The following is a 12,708-nucleotide window of genomic DNA, read 5'->3' as shown; positions in this document are numbered from 1 at the left end:
GGGACCCTCCTGCCCTGCCCCGCCCTGAGCTCCTGGCCAGGGAGGCTAATCCCGGCCTCTCCCCCGCTGCCCCTCCCCCGCAGCCTCAGCGTGCTGCTGTTGCAGAGCCGCAGCCTGACCCGCTGCTCTGGGCGGCGCAGCTGTAGCGCCGCCAGCCATCGGTGCTCCAGGCAGCATGGTAAGGGGACAGGGGGATGGATAGAAGGCAGGGGAGTTTGGGGGTGTGGTCAGGGGGTCGGGAGTATGGATAGGGGTCGGGGCGATCGGCAGGGGAAGGGGGATTGGATGGGGCAGGGGTCCCGGGGGGGATGGGATGGCAGGGGGCAGTCAGGGGTGGGAGATCCGGGGGTGGTCAGGAGACAGGGAGCAGGGGGTGGTGGATGGGGCAGGAGTCCTGGGGGAGCCATCAGGGGCAAGAAGTGGGGGGGTCGGATAGGAGGTGGTGGCCGGGCTACCCCTGGCTGTTTGGGGAGACACAGCCCCTCCTAACTGGCCCTCCATACAATTTTGGAAACCTGATGTGAGCAGGTGAACTCTACAAGAAGAAATCAAAATAGAACATTGATCAGAGATTTCTGACTAAAATGAATGTTTGTGTTACAGCTGCAGATGCATTCAAGTTCTGTACTCAGCGCATTGACCTTCTACCATTTTCTGTGGCAGCTCAGTATATTATGCCTTAGAATATTTCTATTCATGAAAGATTATGTGCAAGACTGAGAGTCTGTCATGGAGGTCACGTAAGTCACGAATTCCGTGACTCTTCATGACCTCTGTGACTTCTGTAGCCCGTCGGGGTGCCTGTCTCCAGGGCTGCCTGGCAGCTTGGGTGGCCCTGGGGCCAGCTGCACTGGTCCCCCCAGCAGCAGTGGTGGTCCCAGGCTGCCCCTCACCAGCAGCAACGGCGGCAGCGGACCCATGCGGTTCTGGGCCCCCCCTCCCCGAGCACCAGCAGGCGCCCTGGAGTGGTGCCCCTCTCCCCAGAGTACCAATGGGTGCCCCGGAGTGGTGCCCCTGCAGAACACCCAAGATTTAGCCAGGATATACAGTACAAGTCATGGACAGGTCACAGGGCTGTGAATTTTTGTTTATTGCCCATGACCTGTCCATGAATTTTACTAAAAATACCCATGACTAAAGCTAAGCCTTAACAATGGCACTTCTCTGATTAACTATCTGTATTGCATAGTAGTGACAAGGCCACTTTTAACTGGGCTTTAGGCCTTTGTCTAGCCAGATGTGGCTATTGCAAATGGGGTGAGGCATCACAAGGGTCTTTGCTTGCCTGAACAGGGAGCAGCAACAGTATCATTCCTTGTACTTTAAAGGATGGGCACAGTTGGGGCCATCAATAGCTCACAGGGCCAGGGTGTTGCATGGTCTTTTCTCTTTCAGCACTGGATCGTGGACTGTTAAATAAGGGTGCTACATCGCCAGCAAGAAGGTGGAATAACTGGACAGCACTTCATCCTGCCCCACGTGAGGCAGTCTGCTAGGCTGTGCCTCTAGGAACCGCCCTCTAAATTCCCCTTCCACCCCAATCTGTGCTCTGGACAAAGCATGATAGGACCTGTCACAGGGTAGTCCCCGAGAGTCCTTGCAGGTCTTAACCACAGACCACCACCAGGCTTTATTATATACGACAGTCAATGGCCAGCTACTCCCCTTACTGTTAGGGAAGGGTACAATCACAACAGCTAGTCCAGCTTACTTTTGCCTTGCTTCAGGCTCCCAGCTCTCCTCCCAGCACTTTCTTCCTGGCTATAGTGCAGGAAGTTGGAGTACCAGGGGTGCTGCTGTTCCCCCTGGCTTGAAGTAATAACAACAAACCCCAAATACATGATTTCCATCATCAGCACCCTTACTATAACATTGTTCCAGCACCACTGCTTCCTGTTTGCTTATATAGCCCTAGCTGCTGGCAACACTTCCACCCGATTAGCCCCTTAGCTGTATCTCCACTCAGTTAATTGGTCTCCTCTGCCAACTGCCTGTCTTTCAGTCAGTGCCCAATTGATATAAATTGGTGGGGATTTGAGTGACAGGGCACTGAGTTAGCTCCTGAGTCCGTACACCCTGTTACCGGGACCTAGAATATTTTCTTGCTGAATTGCACACTGTGCTACTGATGTCAACTCTGTGGTAGAGATTTTCAAATCAACTAGGGGATTTAGCCACACAACTCCCATTCATTTCAGAGTGATTAAATCCCCTAGTTGGCTTTGAAATCTCAGCCATGCATAACCCTCCCTATCTTACCTAGAGTGATTTTTGTTTGCTTGTTTAAGTCTAATAAAGGGAGAGCAGCAGTGGGGAGAAAAAGGGACATGTTGGAGTCATCTGTGTTTTTGTATATGCGCAAAGAATAGAGCTGGGAACACAACTATAAGCACTCAGAGCTACCCCGAAGAGAGAATGGTGGTAAAGCATGTTGTTAATAAAAGTAATAATAGTAATAAAACCATAATTTTGAACTTGTTTTCATTTTGCAGGATTTTGTGGGGTTTTTTTTGGTGGTGGTGGGGAGGCAAATGTTGCCCCATTCTTTTCCAGATTGAACCTGTTAGCCTTTTTTTTTGTTTACCACAATGTGGGTTTCTTGTGGTACCACAATGTGGTAGCAAACAAAAAATGGTGATTAAAAACTTTTCAGTACAAAATTAGTATAATTTTGATTTAAAAACACTGCAAGAAACAATGAAAAATGATGAGAAAAGTCAACAGTTTTATGTGAAATGTTTTCATTTTAGAAAAAAGGCAATTTCTCAAGAAGAAAAATTGTCTGGAAAATTTAAACCAGCTGTAGTTATTGCTAATTACCAAGCAGGCTCAGCAACTGCCTGGAACCAGTGTAGTCCTAGCTGCCCCACTGGTGTTCATGGGGAAAGAACAATATCCCATTAAGTGGGAGCCCAACAGCAGTTCACTTTTGGGAAAATTCTGGCACTGCTAGGGGTAGTTTAAAACGTCCTGGGCAACAATCAGAAGACAGCAATCCAAAGAAGGCAGTGCATGTAATGGTGCAGTATGAAAGACCCAAAGTAGTAGCCTGTGGTTTACTTCAGCTAGTTTTCCTCTTGTGAGTATTGTGGAATTGTACCGCTACCATTGTGACTCTAGTTCTGAGTAGTATCACTGGAGGGGCTGATCCACCTCTTAATTTTAATGAGAGCAGAATGCAGTCCATAGAGTATTACCAAAGTGGATAGATTTTCCCCCACACCTCCAAATATCTCTACCTTAAAAAAAATCATTCTTATTTCTTTTTTTCCCCAAAGCTTTTTTTGTTTTTGGCTGCACTTGGATTGACCTTCACATTCAGCAACAATGAATTCAGGCTTTTTGGCGCTTTTATTCTTGACCTTTTCTTATGTAACAGCTGATGATTTTCCAAACTGTTGTCTCATGGCTGAAGTTAAGATGAGACCAAAATGTTCACTTGACTGTACTTAGCTGGTGGTTTCAGTTGGTAAAAAGAGCTGCACTTTTTACACTGATCCACTTACAAACACATTGAACAAGTGCTGGGATTATAATTTCATATGTTATTAAATTGTACTGTGAACAAAGTTTTTCTTCAGTGCTCCACCCAGACAGAAAATTGCCTTTGGTATTAGATTTCATCAATCACATATCATGAATTTATGTAAATGCATAATTAGAAATGATAGCCTGGGAAAATTCACTCATTTATAAAATTAGACTTGTTAAATTAAAATTGCAGCTAATGACTTGTATTTTACTCTTTAAACATGTCAGATCTCTGTGTTTTTACAAATACGGCAATGTAATTGATGGGTTTTAGTATATTACTGATAATATGCAAAAGCACATTACATGAGTGAATGTTTTTGGATGTAATGAGTCCAACTGTTAATTATAGAAAGGCCTTCTTACAAATCTAGGATACAATCTGTCCTAAAGCTATCTTTTAGATAGCATTATGCTTGCTTTCTGTGCATCTGTACTTTGCCATTATGCTAAAAAATAAGTAAAGAGAATGTTACAGTATAAGTTAATGAATAAATGACAAATTACTAAAACTGTCTAACCAGATTATTCACAATTGATTCACTGTGAGTTAGAAATTCAACTTATTTTTCTTCATTATCTGTGTTTGTGCATGCTCACTCAAACCATGCATTTTTGTTATTGTTATTACACATTTTAATGATTAGTTAGATTCATCAGACTTCTGTAAATTCATTTAAATACCAGACAGTGAAAATAAACCAAAAGCAGGGCTGGTTGTAGTCATGAATTATCATCATTTCAGTATCTGACTTGTGCCAGTGTTGAGAAATGGGGAAAGAATTTTTTTGCCCTGTGACTGCAGTACATTACGATAGGGAACACTTGACAGTTGAATGGAGGTATGTATGATTTTTTTCCTGAAATAAGAGAGCCATTTTGAAGGAGCTTGTGTTTTTCAAAACAACAGTATGTGATGTGTCTCACTCTCCTACTAGGTGACAATATTGTTATTAATATTAACCAACTGATTACTACAATATTTATTGATACAACACTTTTGATATAAATAGATGGAGCTGTTTAGATAAATTCCCAGTTAAATCAAAACCACAAATTCTAGCTGATAACTGAATTGTACAATATTTTCATAAATTCAGACCCACATTTTATCATCCCAACTATAGAAAGTATAATCCAAACAGCACCTGGTGACTCCATGTGTATCTATGATTATGGGTTTTTTATAATTCCATTATTGCATAACACACACCCTCTTCCTATTACTGCTAAAATTTGATGGGGATTGAATTTGGTAGTGTGATGATACCTGATTGTTTCTATGTATATTATTAAATTTTACACAGATTTTTGTTCTGAAGCCTATCCGACATTTGCTTATATTGGCCGTGAAACAGCCTCCCAGCCAACACCGTGTAAAATGGTGTGCAGCATAATACAATAGGACAGTGGTTCTCAAACTTGAGCAACCCGAGGAACCCCACTTTGATTTAAAAATTTTCATGGACCCCCCAAGGCCCCCTGCTTAGCTCTTGCTCCGCCCTCTTCCCTGAGGGGATGCCCCTGGCCCTTCTCCAAAGCCCCGGCTCCCCTCTCCCACTTTCACCAGGCTTGGGCAGGGAGTTGGGGTGCTTGAGGGAGTTCATGCTCTGGGAGAGGGTTTGGGTGCAGGAAGGGGTGCAGGGTGCATGCTCTGGGAGAGAGATTGGGTGTGGGAGGGGGTGTGGGCTCTGCGGGGGAGTTTGGGTGCAGGAGGGGTTGAGGGGTGCAGGCTCTGGGAGGGAGTTTGGGTGCAGGAGGGGGTGCAGGGTCCACACTCTGGGAAGGAGATTGGGTGTGGGGTGCGGGCTTTGGGCTGGGGCAGGAGTTTAGGGTGCAGAAAGGGGTCAGAGAGGTGACACTTCCCTCTGGCAGCGGCTCCTAGGCGGGGGGGGGGGGGGGCGGGGAACGACAGGATGTCTCTGCATGGTGCCCCTGTCTGCAGACACCACCCCTGCAGTTCCCATTGGGTGCAGTTCCTGGACCAATGGGAGCTGCGAAGTCAGCACTCAGGGCAGAGGCAGCGTGTGGAGACCCCCCTGCCCCCACCCTCTGGGGCTGTAGGGACTTGCCGGCTGTTTCTGGGAGTGACGCAGAGCCAGGGCAGGTAGGAAGCCTGTTCCCCGGTGTGCTGGGAGGGAGGGGGAGGAGTTTCTCAGCGGGGTCTGCAGACCTCCTGGAGTATGCTTGGGGACCTCCAGGGGTCCGCAGACCCCCATTTGAGAAATACTGCAACAGGATGTATCAGAAATATTCAGGCTTGTGGCATCAGAAGAACTGGGAACAACCAACTCTAGGAGTTCTTCCAATGATCAGTCTACACTAGCTCTCTGGTGCTCATCACCTTACAAAGTTGCATACAGTGCACTGGTGATCTATGTACAGACCCAGAAATGCTTCCTCTTTCCCAGGAACAGGAAGATGCTTTTCTCCCCTCCTCTATCTTGTAGATCTAGCTGCCTCTTTTGGGTGTCTTGCTGTCATAATAAACTCATTACCTCTGAAACTGAACTCCTTGTCTTTCCTCCTAAATCCTCTCCTCTAGTTTCTTCTCTATCCCCATTGACAACTCCACTTCTCTTAATAAACCTGAGTGCATCTTTCTCTTTAAACCCCAAACCCACCCTTCCTAACTATCTCCTCAGCTAAAGCCCCTGTACATGCTATGGCCATTTCTTGTTTTGACTATTGTAACCTTTTCCTCTATGTCCTTCTTGCTTCTTCCTTTCTCCATTATATGAAAAAGCTCTACTGCTAAAACCTTTCAGGCATTCCAACCACACAACCTCTCCTCGGATCCCCTCTACTACTCTGCTACTGTGTAAAATTCAAGATCCTTGTCCCCACTTTTATGGCTATACAAAATCTCATCTCCTCCTAGTCCATTTCATGTTCTCTACCCATCCCCTCTCATTACTGTTCCCTTCACCTCCCTTCTTGGCTTCATACCTTCATTCATGCCACCCCCTGTGGATGAAACAGTCTCCCACTTTCTCTCCATATCCATCTCCTCTGAACGCAACCTTAAGATCCACTTCTTCCATATCACTTTATACTCAGCAACAATTTCTCTGTTCCTTCCTTTGAACTGATGTCTCATTTCTGATCTTTGTTTGTCCTTAGATGTAAATTCTTTGGAGCAAGCACAGTTGTCTTAGTGTACATGGGCAAAGTACCATGTAAATCTCTGGCACTGTACAAACTATTAAACATAATGGTTGGAAATTTAAACCAAGTCAGACTGGGTACTTAAGACTTTACAGAGAGGAAAGAAAATCATAACTGTGAAAGCAGCATGAAGAGTAATGAGTCTGTTGTTTACCCAGATGGACATCACTGTGATTCATCCCTTATGCACCAGTTGGTTATGGTTTGGCACATCTTAAAGGGATGCTAGCATGTCAGCTTAAAAATTATTGGGTCTTGCTTTTTATTCTTTGATAAGACTCTCTAGAACATAGAGAACAATTTTTCGCAAAGTCTATTTCCTCCTTATCCCTGTAGCTAACACTGATTTTTTAAACCCATTTTTAATGATTAGGTCAATGATTAAGGCCCCAAGTCCTGCGAAGGAAGCTGCACTTCATTCCCTTTGCAGGAAGAGGCCTTTAGAGCTGAAGCCTGCTCCTGTTCCAGTCCACAGGAATTTTGTTATTGATTTTCAGTGGAATCAAGAGGGGGCCTTGAATCACAGAGATATTTAGGAATTCTGAAGCCACGGGCTGCAGCAAGGCTGTGAGGCGAACCAATGTGGCATGTCCAACTGGAACTCCTGATGTCTGGATGCTGGAGCAGAGGAGGTTGGGTTGCTCAGGTCACGTAGCTGAAAAGGTTGGGTGATTATTTCTAAATTTTCCTATAGAAGAAGAATGGATTATTTATTTATTTTAAATGTACATTTAGACTCTTATCAGATGATCTACAATACTAACATTATAGGCAGGTCAAGTTTTGGGCCCAAACTACTCAGCGGTGTCTTTAATGAATTGACATCTATCTTTGGTACTTATGTAGTCCTCATTGTTGTAGTTTCTGAGTATGTCACAATTTTAATGTATTTAATCTCACAGCCTGTTGGACAGTGCTCATCCCCGAAGAGCTGGGGAAAAAAGGACCCGAGAGACTAGCTGACTTGCCCAAGGTCACACATGAAGTCTGTGGCAGAACAGGGAACTGAACCCAGATCGTCAGCATCCCAAGCTCAACTGTCTCACTTCCTTTCACCTCATATCCAACCTGAAGAACTCGTATCACTGCATATGTGGATCAAGGGCTCTATGTGCCTCTTGATTGTAGCTCTCCTGTCACTAAGCCTGCGCTCAGGATCATCATATTCTATATTCTTTGACCCTTTGTAGATCAATAAGGCAGCGACAATTAGCTGGAGGACGACTGAAATGCACTGGAATGTTATAGTAATATTGTTACAAACACGCAGCAAACATTCATTGTACTATAATCATATGCTTGTTTTTGATTTCTATGGCCATCAGCTGAGTGCATTTTTAGTCTTGATTGAAATGCATAAAAATATACTGTCTAATTTCACAGAATTTCTAAGTAATTATAAAGAACTTTTTTCAATTTCCCACGTAATATCCTTTCAAAGTTATCCTGTTTTCTTTCCCTCTGAATGCATATTCAGAGCATGCAGATTTGTAGGCACACAATAAGGAGCTGATTTTGAAAAGAGGTAAATAAATTGCACTGGCTGGAAAAGGGCTTCTTGCTGCCCTTTTATTATGATGTGCACATAACTCACTACAAATCTGTGACTTTGCATTTCTATCACGAAGACAAATGATATGGGCAATCCTGTTCACATTTCCTTTTGGTGGTTATATAAAAGGAATAGTCAGGGTGCCCCAAAAGCAGCTTTAATTAATTCTTCTATTTATTAAGGTGAAAGGACGACTTTTTTTGTGTGTGCAAACAAAAAGGGATAAATAGACTGAGGAAAATGTGTGCTCTTGTCCATAAGAACGTATCTTATGCTGCTTTCTGACTTTAGGGTGCCTACCAACAAGCTCCTCAGAGAGATGTGTAAATGTACAGGATCTTATTATTAGACCTCTCAAAAACTGAAGAGGACAAGTGAGGCCAGCGTGCAGTAATGCTGGAGCACAAACTATGGAGTCTGCGTGACTCAAAAGGTGAGAGAGAAAAAACACATGATGTATGATGGACTCAATGGTGATGTGTGGCACATAAACCTGTCAACTTTGCTTATGTGTATCGGAGTAGATACGGGAGTCATTTCCCTGGCACTACAAAGCTGACTGGGGTAGAGAAGCTCTTTCTGCAAATAGCCCATATCTGGGAGTAGTTTGGAGCTGGACAGGCCCTGGGCATAGTCAAGTGCCGAACACAGAATCCGTTGAGGCCTGTTCTTCCTCAGTTCTCCATGGCACCAAAATGAAATGAGTTCCAGCTGAGCAAAGGACATAGCACATCTCATGCTGCTAGTAAGACTGGGGAGGAGAATGGTAGGCAGGTGTCTGCCATCATAACTACTGCTATGCGGGAAAGGTGAAGAGATTATTCTGGACAGAGAAACATACCTGCCCTAGAGCACAGTAATGGGTAGAGGAGTACCAAGGAATTTCACAATTCTCTGAATTTGTGTTCTTTATCCATGCTGAGGATTGTGGTGCACTCACTGCATTATTTAGCAATACTCCTGCTTTAGGCTTTTCATAGGGGAGGTAGCTACCAGCAGTAGCTTCAACTCAGCTCTCCTCAGGAGGAAGGAGTGTGAACCCCATACTGAGGAGGAAAAGGATGAGAACAAAGAGGATGGGTCAAAGGGAAAGAGGCAAAGGATGGAGAAACCCTACAATGAGAGAGCAAGGAAGACCCATCAAAAGTAGTAGAAGGGGAAGTGGGTGAAGACATCACAGGGAGGAAGTGGAAGGGGGGAAGCTTAGAACTAGAGTAGAGAAGAGGGGCAAAGTGCAACATGAAGGAATGAGCAGGTCACAGTCTGTAGTGGATGGAGTAGCAAGCCACTAAGCTTATCCCCTAGATAGGAGGAGAGTCAGGGCCCTTAAGGGATAGGTAGTTTTAAGCAGGAGGAGTCAGAGTGTAGCTTTATGTGGGAGAGTTCTGGAGCCTCTCCAGGTCTGAATAAGGACTGACATTTTAGGATGTTTATCCAGATGTCATACCTTTTGGGTTTTCCCCCTCACCGGGTTTTACATGTTGTTTTACTGCATTGATAGAAGGCTTTATTGCCCTTGTATACTTTACAGCGTTGTATCATTGTGATGAAACATCAGCTAGGGATACAAAGGTGAAGGCAATACATGAGGCAGAGGATAAAGATTTAGTGGATTTGGGGCCTGACAGGAAAGCAGACCTGAGATGAGTGTCAGTTTGGGGACTCTGATAATTGAGATAGAAATATTTTTAAATCCCCTAAAATTCACTAGAATGGCAGGTGATTGTGGTGGTCCCCAGGCTCCTGGCTCATTTGGAAAATTGTCTCTGCCAGCAATTCTCAAATGTTGGTAATTATGTGCATGGTGAAAAAGCCTAACCTTTTGAAGGAGAGGTGGGTGTACCCCAGACCATTGTTGGTGTGATCCTGTACCCAGAGAAATGAGTGGACAATTTGCCATTGAACTCTATGAGTGCGGGATTGAGTTTAAGGTACCAGATTGAGATCCTCCTAATTTGTTATCCACCAGGGATGCAGGAACTCTTAGAACAGATAGTTCTGTGCCTATCATGGCTTCACTGTGGAGTTTAAAACCCTTAGACTTTCATCCAATCTGCTTAGTTGTGCGCTCATTGTTCAGATGGCAATTAAAAATGAGAGGCAGTGCTCTGTGTTTGGCAGAATAATAATACAGTACTTTATTTTATTTTCCTAGCTAGGTCGGGCCAACACTGCTCTGCTTTTCCTTTCTTCTTGCATTTGTACCTAAAAATACCTCCTCCTTTTTCATATCTTCAGAGTCATTTTTTACAATAGCTCTTATTAGCATGGAATAAATAAGACATTCTCAAAAGGTCTGAGCTTTCAGAGTACAAATTTTCTTTGTCATTTTAGATTTGGTTCACACTCATTTAAACATGTCCACAAGGCATTCGTATTTAGCCCCACGTTGGTCCACAAGTCAGATTGCTGCATCTACCAGTGTGTGGTGTATTATTCACAGCCAAAGTCCCCAAATATTTTTCTACTCTACTCTACTCTACTCTACTCTACTCTACTCTACTCTAAGGGAATAATTCTCTTTATCAGTGAAGAATGCCACCCATTTGTCTGCAACAACTGCTGGAAAAATCTCCCATCAACTGCAATACAAACATCAGTGATGGGAGACAAATAATGCAGTGTCTGCTGATGCAATTAATTAATAGTCCATTTTAAAATCTCTGGATGTGAGCATAATTTGGTAGAAAAATAAAAGCTTAGATCTAAAATCCATGAAAAACACCCATCCACTACAGGTAAAAAACGCATACCCTTCTCAACCAGCAAAGGATTTAGCAATTATGAGTGAGAGATGTTTTTAAAACAATTTTTAGTCTATCTATAAATTATTTCTGATTCTGTATGAAATCCAGATCCAGACAAAGACTTTGAGGAAAGCACACCGGGAAGAAAAGCTTGAGTTTTTGTTTGAAAAGTAAAGACATTTTAAAGTGTCAATTTCCTTAATAATGCCACACTTCAAATACCAACTTTATCTGGAGCAGAGAAATGCAAGTAAAAAAAAAACCCCAAACAAAAAACCCCCACCCAACCCCAAACTCCCCTCCCCCTCACAAAACCCTGCTGGGCATTGTGTGTCAGAGAAGCTGTCTGTAAGGTTAAAGTTACTCTCTCTGGTACTTTTGCACTGTGGGTCTGATGCAGACACTAGGCCAAATTAGTGCTCTGTGGAAATCGAGATTCCCGGAGTCCCCACTAGTGACAATCAACAGAGTTATCAGATGTGAAAAAATACATTGGCCAGCAGCGAGTTACTTAAACTGTAAACTCTCTGAGCAGAGACCATCTTCTACGGGATTGTTTATTCCTTAAAGCAATAAGAATGTCACCCTGACAGGGGTCTTTAGGAGTTAGCACAATACAAATAAAGAATAGATAGATAGAAAAGGACAAGTTCTTCTGCCCTGCAAGACTAGCCACCATACTGTGGAAGACTCACTGCTACTGAGCCATCCATGCAACAGGACTGATGGGCCTGTGGATGCCTCTGCCATGCCTACAATAGGAGCCCACCACCAGAAGACCACTACATGATGCCTTAATGTGCCTGCATTTTGGCAAAAGGTTCCCCTGGTGAAAATGCCTGCAAGTGAGAAATCAGCCTTTGAAGCATGCAAAATTAGCTTCTCCCCCTACCCCCTGCCTTTTCTGGCAATTTCAGATGCTTCCTCTTGTCCCCAAGTTGTTTAAAAAAGGGGCAGCACATAAAAAATGATTCATACAGCTAGACCAGATTCTCCCCACCTTTTTGTAATATTATGAAACAACTGAGATGTCTGCATTTAAAAACTGTTACAGATGATGCTCACCAGCTACTTTCTGAATGCTCTTTGCTGTGCAAAGTCTGTGTAATATTTTTAGTAGTTCAATATAATGTCAGCTTTCAGGCTGTGATAAGGTATCTCAGCTATTTCATATTGCAAGTGGAAATCCAGCATACAAATTACTGGCTTAGATAGGAATATTTTACACAGAATTATTTAAATTGGTTAAGCTGTTTCCAATGTTACAGGGGAAGGTGGAGTGGGTTCTTTTGGTTTCACAGACATTTTGGAGGAAGATTTTATTTTTCTGGTGAAAGGAGGCCACCACATTCTGGGGTGTAATCCAGACCAGTGAGGGGCTGAGTCATCTCTTTAAACAAGGAAATTTTACATTTAAGAGAGTTTTTACCTTTGTTGAAAACTACATTCCTTCCCCAAGAGGAGATTAGGTTACATACCTGCCAATATACACTAGATACGTTCAGTACTATGGCACTATCCAGATTATATAATTGTCATCATGCCACAAAAACTGTCCTTTGTCCATAGAGTGGTCCCATATCATATATGCAATCGTTACACTAATTAATGGACATTAAGGAATGGCTCTATCTATATAGTAGTTTCTTGTCTATAAATACAATGAGTATCTTTGCAAACTGCGTGAGTGCATAGAAAGTCAGTTAAAAG

Source organism: Dermochelys coriacea, chromosome 12 (genome assembly GCF_009764565.3).
Source record: "Dermochelys coriacea isolate rDerCor1 chromosome 12, rDerCor1.pri.v4, whole genome shotgun sequence".
NCBI classification, from domain to species: domain Eukaryota; kingdom Metazoa; phylum Chordata; order Testudines; family Dermochelyidae; genus Dermochelys; species Dermochelys coriacea.
The sequence above is the reverse complement of the archived record's forward strand: the minus strand, read 5'-3'. Positions refer to the sequence as shown.